At 41.4% G+C, this 19,770-nt stretch overlaps 1 protein-coding gene across 1 annotated transcript in view; it reads left to right on the top strand.

Moving 5' to 3' along the window:
- The first annotated feature begins 215 nt into the window (after positions 1-215).
- LOC124253073 overlaps positions 216-19,770 on the top strand; it is a 28,642-nt gene continuing 9,087 nt past the window's right edge. The window contains exons 1-7 of the mRNA XM_046686798.1: positions 216-366; positions 6,520-6,540; positions 10,935-10,976; positions 12,522-12,563; positions 14,103-14,144; positions 15,701-15,742; positions 17,288-17,329. The gene's annotated coding sequence lies outside the window, so the exon portion shown is untranslated. The remainder of the gene's footprint in view (positions 367-6,519; positions 6,541-10,934; positions 10,977-12,521; positions 12,564-14,102; positions 14,145-15,700; positions 15,743-17,287; positions 17,330-19,770) is intronic.

Below are 19,770 nucleotides of genomic sequence, written 5' to 3'. Positions count from 1 at the left end.
TATAAACGAACGATGACAAATGAAAAATTTCATTTTCAGTATTGCCTTTATATATTTAACTCAAAAGCTGTATTGTATTTTAATAGATGTACAATGGTCAGAGTGTCATGCATAAAATATGTGTAAGAGGTGGATATATAAAATACGTAGTAACAGCTAAACCACAATCGTCTCTACTGTCTGTAATAAAACATTGAGGACTTTGCGTTTTTCTTTATACAGGTACTACCTACAGCTGTAATACAACCGATACCCAGTGTGTGGCACTGACATGCAGTTCCCAGGTCATCATTGCAGTTGTTGTAACAGCACTTGTCCTTGTCCTTATCCTTATCCTTGTGGGCGCAGTGGCTATCATCATACGGTAAGTTCTAACAAACTCTTTGTTTTGTTCATTTGCTGTTTATCACCATAATTAACAGTATCCTAGGTTTATGACTATGGCCTATACATAACTCACGATCAGACAATAATTGCCAATCAATCAGACGATCCATTGATTCATATCATGGACATCGATCCACAAAACAGGGACAGTGTGACAGCAGCAGTCATATTAACCATCAGACCCCAATAATCGTGACAAAGTACAGCCCTCAACTAAAGAGCATAGTCCCGCTTACAGTGATGAAAAGCTTGTAGGGCAAAGTTACGTGAGTCATGGTTAAAGGAAACTTGAGTATAGTTTAGGCTAAGCGGTTAGTATTTCAGAGTTTGTCTCCATGTTACGTACCTCGAAATTGTAAAGATTTGCCATTTTCATGCGTCTCCGCCAGCGCACAATTTCGTTGTCCCGTGCAAATCTGGCTAGAAATTGGTATTCAGCAACCCATGCCAGACAAAAAAGGTTGAGCAGTTTTAAGACTGTCACAGGTCGTGCAGTGACCTATCGGAGGTACAACCCCCTTGTGTATCAATTTCATGATAAATCATGTTCAATGAAAACCTACACTTCTGGACATTTGGAGAGAGAGAGAGAGAGAGAGAGAGAGAGAGAGAGAGAGAGAGAGAGAGAGAGAGAGAGGGGAGTGGAGGGGAGAGAGGGGGAGAGAGATTTTATTTACGTCTCACCCCGTTACAAGATACATTGCAATATATATTATAAAAACATCGGGCCACTCCGTACAGAGTTATGAGAGACGGTATATATACAAGTATTTACAAGTGATAGAAACTGAATCTTCTCGATAAAACCTAATTGGTACATGTTACTGATATAAAACATATTTTCTCTTTTTCAAAATACTATGGCAGGTTTTGGCACTTTCAGAACATAAAGTTTCATTAGATAAGATAAAAGCAGTTTTCCGAATATTGATAAAATCCGGACAAATTCTAAGACAGTTATCAATTAGATTCTTTCGCTCGACACTGTACACTGGACAATCAAGTAAAACGTGGCATTCGTCCTCAATTACATTCACACAATTAAAACATTTCTCTCTTGTAGAGGGATGTTGGCTTGACTGCCCAGTTCAATACTGACTGGTGCTGTGCCACATCTAAACTTTGCCAATGCACCTCTATGTGCTCGTGGGATGCTATGACAGACATTATATGCTGGAGTAAAACATGTCTGAAAAGCAGAATACAATCTCAGCTTATTACCTCCCTTTCGGGACGGACCTTGTGGCTGTAAAATACTTTCTCTCCACTGCGTGACATGCCTTTGATACAACACAGCTCGTACCTCTGACGAAATAAAATGCATATTAAAACAGTTATGCACAGGGATAAAATAGGCTAGTCCTAATTCCGACAACTTAGTATGTATGCGGAAGTTTCAATTGTGTTTACGGCGGGTCGCCCATCGATCACTCCATAAAAAATATTTCTTTGGTAATACGACTAAAATGCAGGTTACATAAACGTTTAGAAAATCTTACAGTACTTCCCCACTGGCGTACAACTGGGGGTATCCACGCCATTTCACCATTGACAGCCTGATTTGGGGCATACTTTTTACGCCCCAGGAAGAAACGCATAGCACGATTTTGGACAGCATTAGTCCCATATACATGAACCATAGTCCAGAATGGACCATACCATTGTATCATACAGGTTAGTGAACGTAGGCATACAGGTTAGTGAACGTAGCCATTCCATTCCACCAAACAATTTGTATTTAGATATCAAAAAGGCCAAGCGCCCTACTGGCCGAATTAGCTGCAGATTTGGCCATCCTAGCGTAATCTAAATATTCTGTGAGAAGCAAACCTAGGTAACAGTAACTCTCAACATTTTCTAAAACACTCCTTTCACACATAAATATGATACTTGCTTTTGGTACAGTCTGTGATCTAAAGTGAATTACTTTCGACTTTGCACTATTAACAGTCATTCTGTTTGAAACACACCAGCTATGCAAGCAGTCGAGTAGGATATTAAGATCTTCTTCCTTCTCAGCAAACAAAATGATATGCCAGATTTCCCATTGTATTATTATCTATAGATACACCTATATTGAGAGCGTCTATTGTGCGTAACAAATCATCAATATACAGGTTAAACAGGAGTGGCGAGAGCAAACAGCCTTGTTTCAAACCGCATGTAACATTGAAAAGGGGTGTCAGAAGACCGTTAAGTCTCAGCATATTGCCATTTATGCCGTTGTTTTTGAGTTTCTCCCAAAACACGTTTCGATCTATGCAATCATAGGCCTTTCTTAAATCAATAAAAGCGACATATTGAGATTTCTTAATTCCTTTTGCGTGTTTCTATAATGGAGGTGACACTACATACGTGTTCCTGGGTGGATCTACCCTTCCTGAACCCGTTCTTTGAGTCACTAACAAGCTGGTTATTTTCTGCAAACGATGTGCGTGTGTTAGTTAGTATACCACAGTACAGTTTGTAACAAGAACTTTCAAGGTTGATGCCTCTGTAAGCCAGGGGATCCCTAGGGTCATCAGTCGATGATTTAGGTATGCATGGCATGGCGCTCTTCGACCACATTGATAGAACTATGCCATAGAGAAAAGACTGATTAAATAGTCTATGGAGGAACACCAAAGTGTTGTCATTCTTCAGTCCTTCTGTTTGGATCTCGTCTAGGCCAGGTGATGTACCTCCCTTCGCAGATAGCAATACTTGCCTCACCTCATCAATAGATGTAGGTTGGTTCAGTTCACTATCCTGATCACCCTCGGGACAGGGAAATCGATCAGGATTCACACTAACATTACAATGTAAAAGATTAGAATAAGCTGATTTCCAGGACTTTAAAACAGTCTCCTTATCTGTGCAGATAGACCCGTCTTCTAAACGCACCTCCATAGGAATCTGTTTCTATCTCTCGTGCCCAACTCCAACCTTACCAATTGTTTTCCAACATTCACCCGAATTATTTTCACATAGTTTATCTAGGTTTTGAATTGTTTTAATCTGAGAATCTCTCTTGACCTTTTTTACCCGTCTGTCGAAGTATTTACGCTTCTGGATATACACATGTTTAAAAAGTCCCTACTGTACACCTTTGCTTTTACACCACTGCTTCTCAGCTTTACACAGTTCATTCCATAACTCAGATAGTTCATTAGTCCACCATTCCTTTCGACTTGTCCGTCTCTCATTACTACGGACTCCACCAAATAATACAGTCCTAGTGGGAAGAGTGTTATGCATCTCACTCCGGATACATTCTTAATAATCAGTAAAAGCATAGCCAACATTAACCTGTGTTGACTGGGAAGATTCAAGAGAAGCAATAATGTCAGCAATTTATTCAGAGATATCAGACGAAGTCATGAAAGTATTTGAAAGAAGAAAGAAGATTGGACACGTCACATACAATTTTCTTTTCCGTTTCTGGTTCCATTTGCCTCGTAGGCGGAGATTCATCGTACATAATGTTAAGTTTCCAAGTCAGGAAGGGATTATCTAACTTAAGTACAGATTGTGGGTTCACTGTGCTGACACAGTCACTCGAATCTGCGATTTCAGTGGGTCGAATTGCCTTAAAATCGCTAAGTTCGTTTAGGTCTTCGTATGCACAGAGACAGTAGTCCACAACCGATGTTCCTCTGGGAGACACGTACGTAAAATCGTTATCACACTGCACTCTTCCGTTAAGAATACAATAATTGGCATTAATTAAATAGTCAATGAACAAACGGCCTTGTGCATTCACAGTGTTATCTAAGATTTCTCTGTCAGGTAGTTGATCAACACCTTCAATGTAATCCAACAAGCCACCACACCGGCTGTTAAGATCACCACATATAAACGTTGTGCCAGGTCGGTGATAGGTCGCCAATTGCGCTAAAAGACAGTCATAAAATTCACTGGCATCAATCTGACGTGTGGAATTTTCAGGCGGTAAGTAACATACACGGGTAACAATTACAAGATTAGAATTGGACTTACACACTAATTTCAACCATAGAATGCCTTCATATGAACAGTCTATAATACACACATGAAAATATTTCAACAAATCATTTTTTTATGAAAAACCCAACCCCTCCCGAACCACATTTAGCACGAACATGTTTGTGTTTTCTATTATGTCAATACCACACATAACCTTCAACTACAATAATTCATTGTCTTGTAAATGCGTTTCCGCTACACCAATAATGTCCAGATTTGATGATATAATGATGCTAATGATGATATAATGATGATATGTGAGCGTAGAATATAGTAACTGTTATCAGAGCCATAATTACAAGAAAATCTACAAACATTCCAAAACCCGCATGCTACATATCGTGAGTGTCGATAGGCTCTGTCATTGATGTCGCCGTCACATGTGTCACTCGCGCGTCACATGACTCTTGTTGATAAACACAACCACGTGGAGTTCTACTCATGCGATTTCTACTGTAATGTTCCCGCATGTTGTACCCTTCTCTGTCACCCCGGCGGCTGCGATCGCTGGGTCTTCTATGTGAGGTGTTATTTGGGAGCCTGTGCTGCTCCTCATCTTCCACTCGCTGCAGATTCCTGTCGTGTAGTCTCAGTTTTCCATCACCTATAGTATCCACTAGTACTTTCATATTGCTTTCCATGATCCTTCATTCAAGCGGTTGGTCGTTCTGTATATAAACATCTTTAAAGCTTCTGCTGTTTCTGTGTTGTTTCTTTTCTTCCAGTATAATCTTCTTTTCTTCTTCTGATCTGCAGGTAGCGACGATAACGCCTGGGTATCTTCGGTTTTGAGAGGTCTTTCCCACAGGACTAGCAATCTCAACGTCACACAACTTCAAACCGCTTGTGATGACTTCATTCACTTTCGATAGGACATTTTCGTTACTGGATTCAATCACATTTTTCAGGATGATCTTCAGCTGACAATTGCGATCTTTTGCTGCTTCTGCATACGACTTTGATTTCTGTAGCTCAGCAATGTCCTTTTGTAAACAGTCATGTTCGGCCGACTGTCTATCTTTCAATGTTGCTATTTCTCGATTCATGTCGCTCATCTTCTCACTTAACTCTCCTCTCACTGAGTTGATTTCTGTGTTTAGCATATCCTGCATCTTCTTTAATAGTCTATCTTCAATAGAGTCCAGACGTTTATCCATGTGAGTTGTGAGATTTGCAATGGCCGACAGCACGACTGACATGCCATCTCATGACATGACATATCATGAACATGACATCTCATGACTTTTATTGTTCTCCTTATTAATGCAGATACTCGACGAGCGATCGCTCTCACCATTTAGCTTTCTGTTTGTACTGTCTGTGTCACGATCGTCGTTTTCTGTCTCTCTCCTGTTTTGCGCCACCCGGTTGGGGTGTCGGCACTGTCACCATTACCGAGTTGACATAGTCTAGTGATGATTCAAACGCCATCACTATACAAGTTCATATGTACAATAAAATACCCAGAAACACCGTTATGGACACTTTTGTAGTTTGTAGGCGACTTCTGTGTTGTTTATATGTCCGATCAGACTGGTAAAAGCTCAGATTTCAAATGAGTCTCTCAGAGCGATCATTGACACGTCTTCTTGCTTCAAGCCTCATTCTAGGGTGAGCTGCTGGTGGAGTTTATTGGTTTGCGTCAGTTGTCTGTCTGCCTTGCCGTCTGCTGTCTCTGAAATAACCATCGTTTATTATAGAAAGTGAATCGTGACTTATTTTAGACCGCCTGGCATGCATTCTTGACTACTTCCTTCTGGAAAGTGAACGATGTCCAATATCGCCTGTCACGATTACCCTCTAGCACCGGGGTGGGGACATTTAGCACACAGTCTACTTTTTTGAAAGATATGTAAAGGTGTCAACTGAATAATTATGTGAATCAATCTCAAAAGCCGGCTGCAGACACAATTCATAGTAACATGCCTTTAAGAGCGTGGCAAACTACCCAGTTACAAATAATGGCGTCGAAGCTGATGCAGTATTGCGAATTAGTCGGCTTCAAAGCTGAACAAGTTGTTATAAACCTCATGTAAGTCTTTGGAGGCTCGGACGTGTTGGCAAAGACGTGTCCTGAAGGTGTTTACATTTACCAATATTAATCTTATGGACAACTGTTGCTCTTGTATTTCGTTTCTACTTTTAGGCGCAGAAAGAAGAAGAAGAAAAGTAAGTAAACATAATCTGTCTTCATTTCACCGAGAACCAATAACAATTCCAATCAGCATCAAGTGCGCCTGAAACTTCTGTTATTCTGTCATTGCCATGTGTCCTCGCGTCTCCCAGTAGAAATCTGTGAGAAGAGGCCATTGAAATTAAATATTTCATCAGGCGATTGATTTACTTCCTTTGATAGACGGCGAGCGATGTTGTTTCTGATATCACCGACCTGTTTATCTTGTGGATTTCGTATTACGACTGTCAATCAAAAAGTAGTAACTATATTCCTGATACGACTGTCAAAAAAAAAAGTCACTATATTCCTGATGTCCAATGATTGTAAAGCTTCCATTTTATTTGAAGGAAACATTAACAAAGCCATATCCAACATTTCACATATGTTGGTAATGTGGTTATAATATTTCTTAAAGAAATGCAGAAAATGAAAAATGATCTGTCATTTGGTACCTCTTTGATAATGATATGCTCTTAGAAAATACCATGTAAAATATGTTCAGTATAGGATTGGATGACACCACCGTGTCTTCGACGCTGAGTGGAGCGAATGAGAACTTTCCCAGTAGGCCTCTCTTGTCCTTACGCCTGTGTTCCCTAGGCTGCTCTCTTCATAGGACAGGTCTCTAGTCCCTGGTTAAGCATGCAGGGTGCCGTTCCACTAGCCGTACGCCAGTCGTAAAACCCTAAAATCCCAATCTTAGCGCAACGTTAAGATTGGCATACCGTTATGTCAAATTCAACAAAATTGCTGTCCCGTTGATAGAACGTCATTAATACTTTACTTTGAAATACCCATTTTGTTTAATATGATGAACACTGAATTGAGGAAGCAAATAAAAAACAATTTTAGATTACTCTTGCCAGATTTTATAAACAAATATCAAAGAGCAACTTGTTCAAAACTGTGTCCCTCTGCAGGGTGTATTGTTTGACAGATGAAACAACATTATTATGTAACAACAGTCTAAACTTTTGAATTTCTACGTTTACAACACAAACACGTGACATCATACATGTATGTAGTAGTTTGAGAGGCCGCCAGTCCTGTAGAGAAACACTGAGATTCAAGTTCAGTTGTCCCCAACTTTTACCATCAGATACGTTACAGATTGTCATCTTCGGATGGTTCGGACACATTTGACTTTTGTCAACAGTGGCTGAAATAATAGCTCGTACGGTTATGTTTATAATAATAAAACCATAACTTGTAAAACAAATTCATACAGCAATATGATCACAATAAATAATACATTCTTGCCATAGGGTACGCTGGTTTTCGTCAGATACGTTATGCACATTCACGGACCTAGAACACAGATAACGCAAAAGACATCCCAGTCTAGTTGTTATTTCATAGAACAATGTGTCCCTCAAAGGAAAACACCAGTTGTAAACTTTCACGTAAATAAAATCTTCACATTTGTGTAAAAATATAGATATCATCGTCAGATACGTTTTCGTCAGTTACGTTACACTAACCAAACCACAATCAGCAAAATATCGGTGATTAACATTCGCTCATATAATCGAATGCAGCGAGTTGTCACGTGTTTCTTGGACGTTCTACTGCCGGATTTCCACTGATGGCGGCATCACACTCGCTTTGATGTTGGCAAAATTCAATTCATAATTGGTAAGTAGCAAGTGTCATCTTCTTGTAAACGACAAGCGTTAGAAGCAGTGACATAAGGCAGAGCGACCATTCAGGTTGCTCGAGACTTTTATAACAGGGCAATATGAATATAAAATCTATACAGTTTAGATTCTATTCCACGGCTGAGATAGAGGAAGATGCACAGCACCTATAAATGTCGAAAGCTAAAGTAGCTCCAAGAACATGCAGTTCTGATTAAAGACGGTGTGCTCTTCTGAAACATTGTTTCTTGCTACTGTGCCGGATGTCTCCGAAATGTGTAAAAGTTGGCACTGTCACCATGGTGTCTAGACCGTATCCCTGAGACATGGGGAAGTCTTAAACCAGCTGCTGAACCTAATGTCTCGTCATCTTCACTGCCTTCCATCCCAGTTGTTGGAAGATATCTTGCTGCTACTTACGATGTAAATGGTATGTTGGGAAAGTTCTTGAGGTTGACACTGATGACTGTGATGCCAAAGTAACCTTCCTGGAGACATCCAAGGCAAGGGCAACTCTGACACATACAGGTGGCCGTTAGCCTCTGTTGCTCCTTGACGGTCATCATGGAGGGTTGCTTTTGGCACTCGGATACAGTGTTTTCCTCACATTATATGAGGGACGTATCCATCACTGACGTCAAGGGTTTCCAACAGTTTGGACACCTTGTATTGGCCAAGCAGCTGTCATCGGCCCATCAATGCAGATGAGTACAGTGCGCGTCTATTCGATCTCCTGTACATACTGAATAAAATTCTGAATTGTCCTTCTGAGTTTACCTCTTCACTCAGTTTTATTGGGTTATTGCAATTAGTGTCAACACGGATCTACAGTTGGTAGTTCTCGTATTTGCGATGTAGAAGTGTTCGACAATCTTGCTTGCTGACCTCCACTCCACGGAGCATTCACGTCAGTGTACTGAGTTCTTCCTGACTTTTGGATTTCGTGGCGTTCTAGCTCCTAAATACCTTAGAACACCGTTGTGGTGTTACCGTGGTAAGGAGTGGAAGTCATGTGGTGTTGTCCTGGTACTGAAAGTTGGGAGCTTTCCAATTCAGTTCCTTTTCCCCTCTTTGAGATGGGGTTTGGGGAGTTGTCTCGAAGCAGGTACAGGCCCGAGTATTAGTCGTAAGTCATTAATTACGGGGATACTCTGATAAATCGTGACGAAGCAAGGTGACTTGCATAGTTGCATCCCCTTGCATATGCAAGAGTTGCGGCAGAACACCACATCGCCCGGGAGCACCCACTCTTTAGGAGCGTTCATGCCTAGTAAGCCAAGGGGTTCAGGACAACCCATCACTAGTATAGGTACTATGCTACTCAGATCCGGCCTTTCTTGTCCCTTGCTATCTACGGTTGTCTTTAGCCTATACAGTGTATACTGTCAGTGCTTTGACCTAGGGTAATCTGCTCCCCGCCGTCCAACCGTGGGATAAGTGCAAATCATGAGATAGGAGAAGTTTAAAAATTTGGAAATTTTAACTATAAATTGTATATTTATAAACTTATACCGCCCAGCCTCCCCACAACTCAGATCACGGCAGTTACAGTTAAGTGTCATAGGCTCCAAGAAGAGAATGATCACTCTGGGGTAGCCATGTGGGTAGATAGGGGAGCGTGCGGCTCGCTCAGCATGGGACTAGGGACCTGTCCTATAAAGAGAGCAGCCTGGGGAACACGGGCGTATGGACAAGGGAGGCCAGCAGGGCAAGTTCTCATTCGTTCCACTCAGCGTCGAAGCAAGAGAGAGAAGTGCACATCGCCAGATAGGACAAGTATATAAATAAACAATTTGGAGTTAAGATATCTTAGTATCTCATTTCAAAGCTGTTCCATTCAGGTTACAACATCCATCATCATTCTAGGATTAAGCCTTCCATCATCAATTGCAGCGTAGCAGCAGCAGCATTCGACATTGCACAATAAACACAAGCAAGCCCCCAGCATCTCCAAAGCCGGAAATACTTGACCATTGAACGTGGACAGTTCCAACCCACTCTGTTAGAACTATGTATTAATTAACTTTCATTGCCCAGATAGTAGGGGCGTGTTAGGCCTTTTTCTTAACAGATGTAGTTGTTCACCAATATCTGCGGACTCCATGTGAGGATGGTTTGATACAATGGTGTTCCATAATATACATGGAATCCCCCATCTCCACGACTACACTTAACCGCTTTAGAAAATGATTTCATTTCAATCATAATCCAGGTCACCAAGTTTCTCTTTATGTATTGTCTTTTGGACAATGCGTTTGTTCACAGACCCTCACAACATAGCTGGAATACTGCTGAGTGCGGTGTTAGACAACGAACAAACCAGGTCCCCTAGGAGATGTTGACACACGTTACTAACGCTTCTTGCAGATTCGTCACGTGACAACTGTACGAGAGGACGAACAGTAAACATTAAAAATGGCTAACAAACTTCTTGAGTGAATGAACCCGTGATCATCCGGGTTAGAAATGATCTTCAATAACCCATGCTTATCGTAAGCGATGAGTAGATGCTGTTATATTTCCATGATTGATTCGGTGACATATTATTGTCGTAAGATGCCACGGAAATCAATAATTTAATCAGGGTCGACGACCTTATACATCATAGTCGGAAATCCTGTCCTTGCCAGTATATATTGATAGCCCTAATTTTTGTGGTTACAATATTTTAGACACATGAACATAGCATAGATACAAAGCAATATACTGAATCAATATACATAACATATCATTTCCTTTCTTATCTTCAGGTGCACGTAACCCCGCCGACGTTAAGGAGGGATTACTCCCAGGTATGCCAATAGCGATAGTTTGACAAATGTATCTATCTCCTTTCAATGCTGCTCCATCCAGGTTACAACATCCATCATCATTCTAGGATTAAGCTTTCCATCATCAATTGCAGTGTAGCAGCAGCAGCTTCCGACATTGCACAATAAACACCACCCTCAGCATCACCATAGCTGGAAATGCTTGACCATTTAACGTGGACAGTCACAGGTGTCCCTGCACTGTGTTAAATGTGTAATTATTATATTTGTAACTTTCGTTGTCCAGGTTGTAGGGACGGTTTGTGGCCATTTTCTTATCGGATGCCTTTGTTCACCAATATTTGCGTACTACATGTGAGCATGGTTGGATGTAGGGATGTTCCATATAATATATTCACCACAATCGCGGTTCAGGTCTCAATCAACGTTTCTCCTTGCGTAGTTACATGTTTGCTATCCTGTGTAAGACAAAATACAATACATTCAAAACCAGACAGCTCAAGAGTCGATACTCGTTTGTTCACAGACCGCGTCACAACATAACCGGAATATTCCCGAGTGCGGTGATAAACAACAAACCAGATCCAATAGGGTATATTCACATATGTTACTAATACTTCTTGCAGATTCTACACCCGACAGCTGTACGAGAGGTTCGAAAAGTAAAAATGAAAAAATGTCTAGCAAACGTCTTGAGTGAATGGACGCCTGAACATCCGGGTTAGAATTGCCCTTCAATGACCCATGCTTGCCGTAAGAGGCGAGTAAAGGATCGGGTGGTCAGGCCCGCTGACATGTCATCGTATCCCAGTTGCGCATATTGATGATCATGCTGTTGACCACTGGATTTCTGGTCCAGACACGATTATTTACAGACTGCCACCATATAGCTGGAATATTGCTGTGTGCGGCGTAAAACTAAACCCACTCACTCACTCACTCACTCATACTTTACCTACTGGTGACATATATGCACGTATTACTCGAAGATAGAGTTGTTATGGGCAGGCTGCTAGATGTGCATATTTAACTTTCAGTTTTGGGGATCGTTTTATGCCGCTTTTAACAATATTCCCGCAATATCTCGGCGGGGACACCGAAAGTGGTCTTCACACATTGTATCCAGTGTCTTAGAATCTTACATCCATAAGAAATCTCTCCTGAAGGCAGGGTCAACTTACAATCTGACCATATCATGAGTGTGTATTTGTTAAGTAAATATATTCTGTGCTCAGTTCATGGGGTTACCAATACCATTTCCAAGCGTATCTTACACTTCTGTTAATCTGTCAACGCGGTGTGTCTTTTCGTCTCCAAGCAAGAAATCTGTGGGATTTCCATGATTGATTCGGTGTCATATCATTGTCGTAAGATGCCACGGAAATCAATAATTTAATCAGGATCGACGACCTTACACATCATAGTCGGAAATCCTGTCCTTGCCAGTATATATTAATAGCCCTAATTTTTGTGGTTGCAATATTTTAAACCCATGAACATAGCATAGATACACAGCAATATACTGAATCAATATACATTACATATCATTTCCTTTCTGATCTTCAGGTGCACGTAACCGCGACGACGTTGAGGAGGGATTACTCCCAGGTATGCCAATAGCGATACTTTGACAAATGTATTTATCTCCTTTCAATGCTGCTCCATCCAGGTTACAACATCCATCATCATTCTAGGATTAAGCCTTCCATCATCAATTGCAGTGTAGCAGTAGCAGCATCCGACATTGCACAATAAACACCACCCTCAGCATCACCATAGCTGGAAATGCTTGACCATTTAACGTGGACAGTCACAGGTGTCCCTGCACTGTGTTAAATGTGTAATTATTATATTTGTAACTTTCGTTGTCCAGGTAGTAGGGGCGGTTTGTGGCCATTTCTTATCGGATGTCTTTGTTCTCCAATATTTGCGTACTACATGTGAGCATGGTTGGATGTAGGGATGTTCCATATAATATATTCACCACAATCGCGGTTCAGGTCTCTGTCAATGTTTCTCCTTGTATAGTTATATGTTTGCTATCCTGTTAAAGACAAAATACAATACATTCAAAACCAGACAGCTCCAGAGTCGATACTCGTTTGTTCACAGACCGCGTCACAACATAACCGGAATATTCCCGAGTGCGGTGATAAACAACAAACCAGATCTAATAGGCTATATTCATAAATGTTACTAATACTTCGTGCAGATTGTACACCCGACAACTGTACGAGAGGTTCGAAAAGTAAAAATAAAAAAATGTCTAGGAAACGTCTTGAGTGAATGGACGCCTGAACATCCGGGTTAGAATTGCCCTTCAATGACCCATGCTTTCCGTAGAGGCGAGTAAAGGATCGGGTGGTCAGGCCCGCTGACATGTCATCGTATCCCAATTGCGCATATTGATGATCATGCTGTTGATCACTGGATTTCTGGTCCAGACACGATTATTTACAGACCGCCACCATATAGCTGGAATATTGCTGTGTGCGGCGTAAAACTAAACCCACTCACTCACTCACTCATACTTTACCTACTGGTGACATATATGCACGTATTACTCGAAGATAGAGTTGTTATGGGCAGGCTGCTAGATGTGCATATTTAACTTTCAGTTTTGGGGATCGTTTTATGCCGCTTTTAACAATATTCCCGCAATATCTCGGCGGGGACACCGAAAGTGGTCTTCACACATTGTATCCAGTCTCTTAGAATCTTCCACATCCATAAGAAATCTCTCCTGAAGGCAGGGTCAACTTACAATCTGACCATATCATGAGTGTGTATTTGTTAAGTAAATAAATTCTGTGCTCAGTTCATGGAGTTACCAATACCATTTCCAAGCGTATCTTACACTTCTGTTAATCTGTCAACGCGGTGTGTCTTTTCGTCTCCAAGCAGAAATCTGTCGGATTTCCATGATTGATTCGGTGTCATATCATTGTCGTAAGATGCCACGGAAATCAATAATTTAATCAGGATCGACGACCTTACACATCATAGTCGGAAATCCTGTCCTTGCCAGTATATATTGATAGCCCTATTTTTGTGGTTGCAATATTTTAAACACATGAACATAGCATAGATACACAGCAATATACTGAATCAATATACATTACATATCATTTCCTTTCTGATCTTCAGGTGCACGTAACCGCGACGACGTTGAGGAGGGATTACTCCCAGGTATGCCAATAGCGATACTTTGACAAATGTATCTATCTCCTTTCAATGCTGCTCCATCCAGGTTACAACATCCATCATCATTCTAGGATTAAGCCTTCCATCATCAATTGCAGTGTAGCAGTAACAGCATCCGACATTGCACAATAAACACCACCCTCAGCATCACCATAGCTGGAAATGCTTGACCATTTAACGTGGACAGTCACAGGTGTCCCTGCACTGTGTTAAATGTGTAATTATTATATTTGTAACTTTCGTTGTCCAGGTAGTAGGGGCGGTTTGTGGCCATTTTCTTATCGGATGTCTTTGTTCTCCAATATTTGCGTACTACATGTGAGCATGGTTGGATGTAGGGATGTTCCATATAATATATTCACCACAATCGCGGTTCAGGTCTCTGTCAATGTTTCTCCTTGTATAGTTATATGTTTGCTATCCTGTTAAAGACAAAATACAATACATTCAAAACCAGACAGCTCCAGAGTCGATACTCGTTTGTTCACAGACCGCGTCACAACATAACCGGAATATTCCCGAGTGCGGTGATAAACAACAAACCAGATCCAATAGGCTATATTCATAAATGTTACTAATACTTCTTGCAGATTGTACACCCGACAACTGTACGAGAGGTTCGAAAAGTAAAAATAAAAAAAAATGTCTAGCAAACGTCTTGAGTGAATGGACGCCTGAACATCCGGGTTAGAATTGCCCTTCAATGACCCATGCTTTCCGTAAGAGGCGAGTAAAGGATCGGGTGGTCAGGCCCGCTGACATGTCATCGTATCCCAATTGCGCATATTGATGATCATGCTGTTGATCACTGGATTTCTGGTCCAGACACGATTATTTACAGACTGCCACCATATAGCTGGAATATTGCTGTGTGCGGCGTAAAACTAAACCCACTCACTCATTCACTCACTCACTCACTCATACTTTACATACTGGTGACATATATGCACGTATTACTCGAAGATAGAGTTGTTATGGGCAGGCTGCTAGATGTGCATATTTAACTTTCAGTTTTGGGGATCGTTTTATGCCGCTTTTAACAATATTCCCGCAATATCTCGGCGGGGACACCGAAAGTGGTCTTCACACATTGTATCCAGTCTCTTAGAATTTTCCACATCCATAAGAAATCTCTCCTGAAGGCAGGGTCAACTTACAATCTGACCATATCATGAGTGTGTATTTGTTAAGTAAATATATTCTGTGCTCAGTTCATGGAGTTACCAATACCATTTCCAAGCGTATCTTACACTTCTGTTAATCTGTCAACGCAGTGTGTCTTTTCGTCTCCAAGCAGAAATCTGTGGGATTTCCATGATTGATTCGGTGTCATATCATTGTCGTAAGATGCCACGGAAATCAATAATTTAATCAGGATCGACGACCTTACACATCATAGTCGGAAATCCTGTCCTTGCCAGTATATATTGATAGCCCTATTTTTTGTGGTTGCAATATTTTAAACACATGAACATAGCATAGATACACAGCAATATACTGAATCAATATACATTACATATCATTTCCTTTCTGATCTTCAGGTGCACGTAACCGCGACGACGTTGAGGAGGGATTACTCCCAGGTATGCCAATAGCGATACTTTGACAAATGTATCTATCTCCTTTCAATGCTGCTCCATCCAGGTTACAACATCCATCATCATTCTAGGATTAAGCCTTCCATCATCAATTGCAGTGTAGCAGTAGCAGCATCCGACATTGCACAATAAACACCACCCTCAGCATCACCATAGCTGGAAATGCTTGACCATTTAACGTGGACAGTCACAGGTGTCCCTGCACTGTGTTAAATGTGTAATTATTATATTTGTAACTTTCGTTGTCCAGGTAGTAGGGCGGTTTGTGGCCATATTCTTATCGGGTGTCTTTGTTCACCAATATTTGCATACTACATGTGAGCATGGTTGGATGTAGGGATGTTCCATATAATATATTCGCCGCAATCGCGGTTCAGGTCTCAGTCAACGTTTCTCCTTGTATAGTTATATGTTTGCTATCCTGTTAAAGACAAAATACAATACATTCAAAACCAGACAGCTCCAGAGTCGATACTCGTTTGTTCACAGACCGCGTCACAACATAATCGGAATATTCCCGAGTGCGGTGATAAACAACAAACCAGATCTAATAGGCTATATTCATAAATGTTACTAATACTTCGTGCAGATTGTACACCCGACAACTGTACGAGAGGTTCGAAAAGTAAAATTAAAAAAATGTCTAGCAAACGTCTTGAGTGAATGGACGCCTGAACATCCGGGTTAGAATTGACCTTCAATGACCCATGCTTGCCGTAAGAGGCGAGTAAAGGATCGGGTGGTCAGGCCCGCTGACATGTCATCGTATCCCAATTGCGCCTATTGATGATCATGCTGTTGATCACTGGATTTCTGGTCCAGACACGATTATTTACAGACCGCCACCATATAGCTGGAATATTGCTGTGTGCGGCGTAAAACTAAACCCACTCACTCACTCACTCACTCATACTTTACCTACTGGTGACATATATGCACGTATTACTCGAAGATAGAGTTGTTATGGGCAGGCTGCTAGATGTGCATATTTAACTTTCAGTTTTGGGGATCGTTTTATGCCGCTTTTAACAATATTCCCGCAATATCTCGGCGGGGACACCGAAAGTGGTCTTCACACATTGTATCCAGTCTCTTAGAATCTTCCACATCCATAAGAAATCTCTCCTGAAGGCAGGGTCAACTTACAATCTGACCATATCATGAGTGTGTATTTGTTAAGTAAATATATTCTGTGCTCAGTTCATGGAGTTACCAATACCATTTCCAAGCGTATCTTACACTTCTGTTAATCTGTCAACGCGGTGTGTCTTTTCGTCTCCAAGCAGAAATCTGTGGGATTTTCATGATTGATTCGGTGTCATATCATTGTCGTAAGATGCCACGGAAATCAATAATTTAATCAGGATCGACGACCTTACACATCATAGTCGGAAATCCTGTCCTTGCCAGTATATATTAATAGCCCTAATTTTTGTGGTTGAAATATTTTAAACACATGAACACAGCATAGATACACAGCAATATACTGAATCAATATACATTACATATCATTTCCTTTCTGATCTTCAGGTGCACGTAACCGCGACGACGTTGAGGAGGGATTACTCCCAGGTATGCCAATAGCGATACTTTGACAAATGTATCTATCTCCTTTCAATGCTGCTCCATCCAGGTTACAACATCCATCATCATTCTAGGATTAAGCCTTCCATCATCAATTGCAGTGTAGCAGTAACAGCATCCGACACTGCACAATAAACACCACCCTCAGCATCACCATAGCTGGAAATGCTTGACCATTTAACGTGGACAGTCACAGGTGTCCCTGCACTGTGTTAAATGTGTAATTATTATATTTGTAACTTTCGTTGTCCAGGTAGTAGGGGCGGTTTGTGGCCATTTTCTTATCGGATGTGTTTGTTCTCCAATATTTCCGTACTACATGTGAGCATGGTTGGATGTAGGGATGTTCCATATAATATATTCACCACAATCGCGGTTCAGGTCTCTGTCAACGTTTCTGCTTGTATAGTTATATGTTTGCTATCCTGTTAAAGACAAAATACAATACATTCAAAACCAGACAGCTCCAGAGTCGATACTCGTTTGTTCACAGACCGCGTCACAACATAACCGGAATATTCCCGAGTGCGGTGATAAACAACAAACCAGATCCAATAGGCTATATTCACATATGTTACTATAGTTTGGCATAAAATGCACGTGGACCCGGTTTCGTGTAAATATTTCTTCATCCAATGACCCTATCGATCTCAAAATGTGCACGTAGATGTTTTGTCAGACAACTTAATCACATTATAAATCACCGATTTTATGCATTTGTAGTAAAGAATCTGTCTATGTAACTGTCAACAAAATAAACAGCAGAACGCAGACGGCTTGCAGAGGGAGGGAGCCAATGACCATTAAGATAGGTAGTGCTGGTAGACTTTGTTACGTACTACCATTCAGTTCTGTGTATAGCTTAAACATCAATCAAAACGTACTTAGCAGGGATACGTTTCTTTTGTATTAGAGCAGGTAGGGGCAATCCTTTGTGGTCACCAGAGGGGGCCCCACTCCCCAGATTAGAGTACATTCTAAAGGGAATCAAAAGGCAGCAAGCACACCCTGCCAGAGGACGACTGCTCATCACAGTCGACATCCTGGATCATATGTGCAGGTCCTTACATCGAGGATGCTTTACCCCTTTTGTTGATAGCCTAGTGTTGGCAGTAGTTTGTTTGGCCTTTTTAGGGTTCCTTCGCTGCGTGGAATTGACTGTGATAGCAATTTTTGTAGGAATGATGTTGTGTTAGCGGAGGACAATTCCTTTATGGAGCTTACCCTCCGGTCCTCCAAGACGGACCCATGTCGGAGAGGCGTCAAGATAGTCGTGTTTGACAATCAACGATTCCAAGCTGTACACGCTATGTCTCCATATCTGAAGAGAATTTTTCCTCCACAAACTGCAATTGCTGCTGAACAGGCTAAGGTATAGGAGCAAAGACTTTAATGGGCACTCGTTCCGTATTGGCGCGGCTACCACGGCAGCAGCCAACCTCGTCGACGACCATCTCATTCAAACGTTGGGTCGGTGGTCCTCAATGGCATATACTCGATATATTCATACCTCTTTGCCTACACTGAAAGCTGCTCAACTCGCTATTATTAACCTATTTTTGGGTGGCACTCGGCTCTGCACCCCTCAAAAATTTTCTCCCCCCAAATTTACTCATTTTTTAGCAAGCCTCCTTTTTGGGTAAGCTAAATCATATTAGCTTTCCACCCACAAACGTTTTTTTTGTACTTTAGGTAGTATATTTTATATATATGTTTTTCATGTGCACCGAAATGCTGTTACTCGTTATATTCATATAGCTATACCTGTCATGTTTTTACTCTGCTCCATCCGACAATGCAACAGTAGGGGTAACACTTACCTGGTCTACTCTACTGGCTGCATGCAATAGAGGGCTTCACCCATAAGTACTTACCAGCCTGTCAATGGATGGGCCAGTAATGGGCAGCCCAGATCTGCTTGACTTACTGTGCTCACTCCAGCTTAATTAGTTGCACCAGTAGTGCAGTGTAAATCTGCAGTCGTGTAACAATAAGTAATGGGGGCATCGCCCGTAGCTTACTTATTCTCATGTTAGTGGAGGGGCCAGTAATGGGCAGTCAAAATCAGCCTGGCTTACTGCGCTCACTCCGGTTTTAGTATGTTTTTTAGCATGTTTCAGAACTGGTGTCTACTAGCTGTAGTAGTAGCCTTAATGTAATAAGTAATGGGGGCATCGCCCCTGGCTTACGTATTATGGGGATAGTGGCAGGGCCAGTAATGGGTGAGTTACTCGGCCTGTCTTACTGCGCTCACTCCATCGGTAGTACGCAATATTCAGGTATCTACTTCTTTTTGTACATGTAAATAGTCAACAATGTTGTGCTATCTACATGCATCGGGGTGCGACGGCTAGCATGTATGACAGCTTCAGCTTCCGTCCAGTATAGATGATAGACGTTGCACCCCCCTTTTTTGCCATATTAATAAA

Source organism: Haliotis rubra, unplaced genomic scaffold, assembly GCF_003918875.1.
Source record: "Haliotis rubra isolate DU_JTF1 unplaced genomic scaffold, ASM391887v1 Scf530, whole genome shotgun sequence".
NCBI lineage: Eukaryota > Metazoa > Mollusca > Gastropoda > Lepetellida > Haliotidae > Haliotis > Haliotis rubra.
Note: the sequence above shows the minus strand (reverse complement) of the source record. Positions and strands in the feature narration are given on the sequence as shown.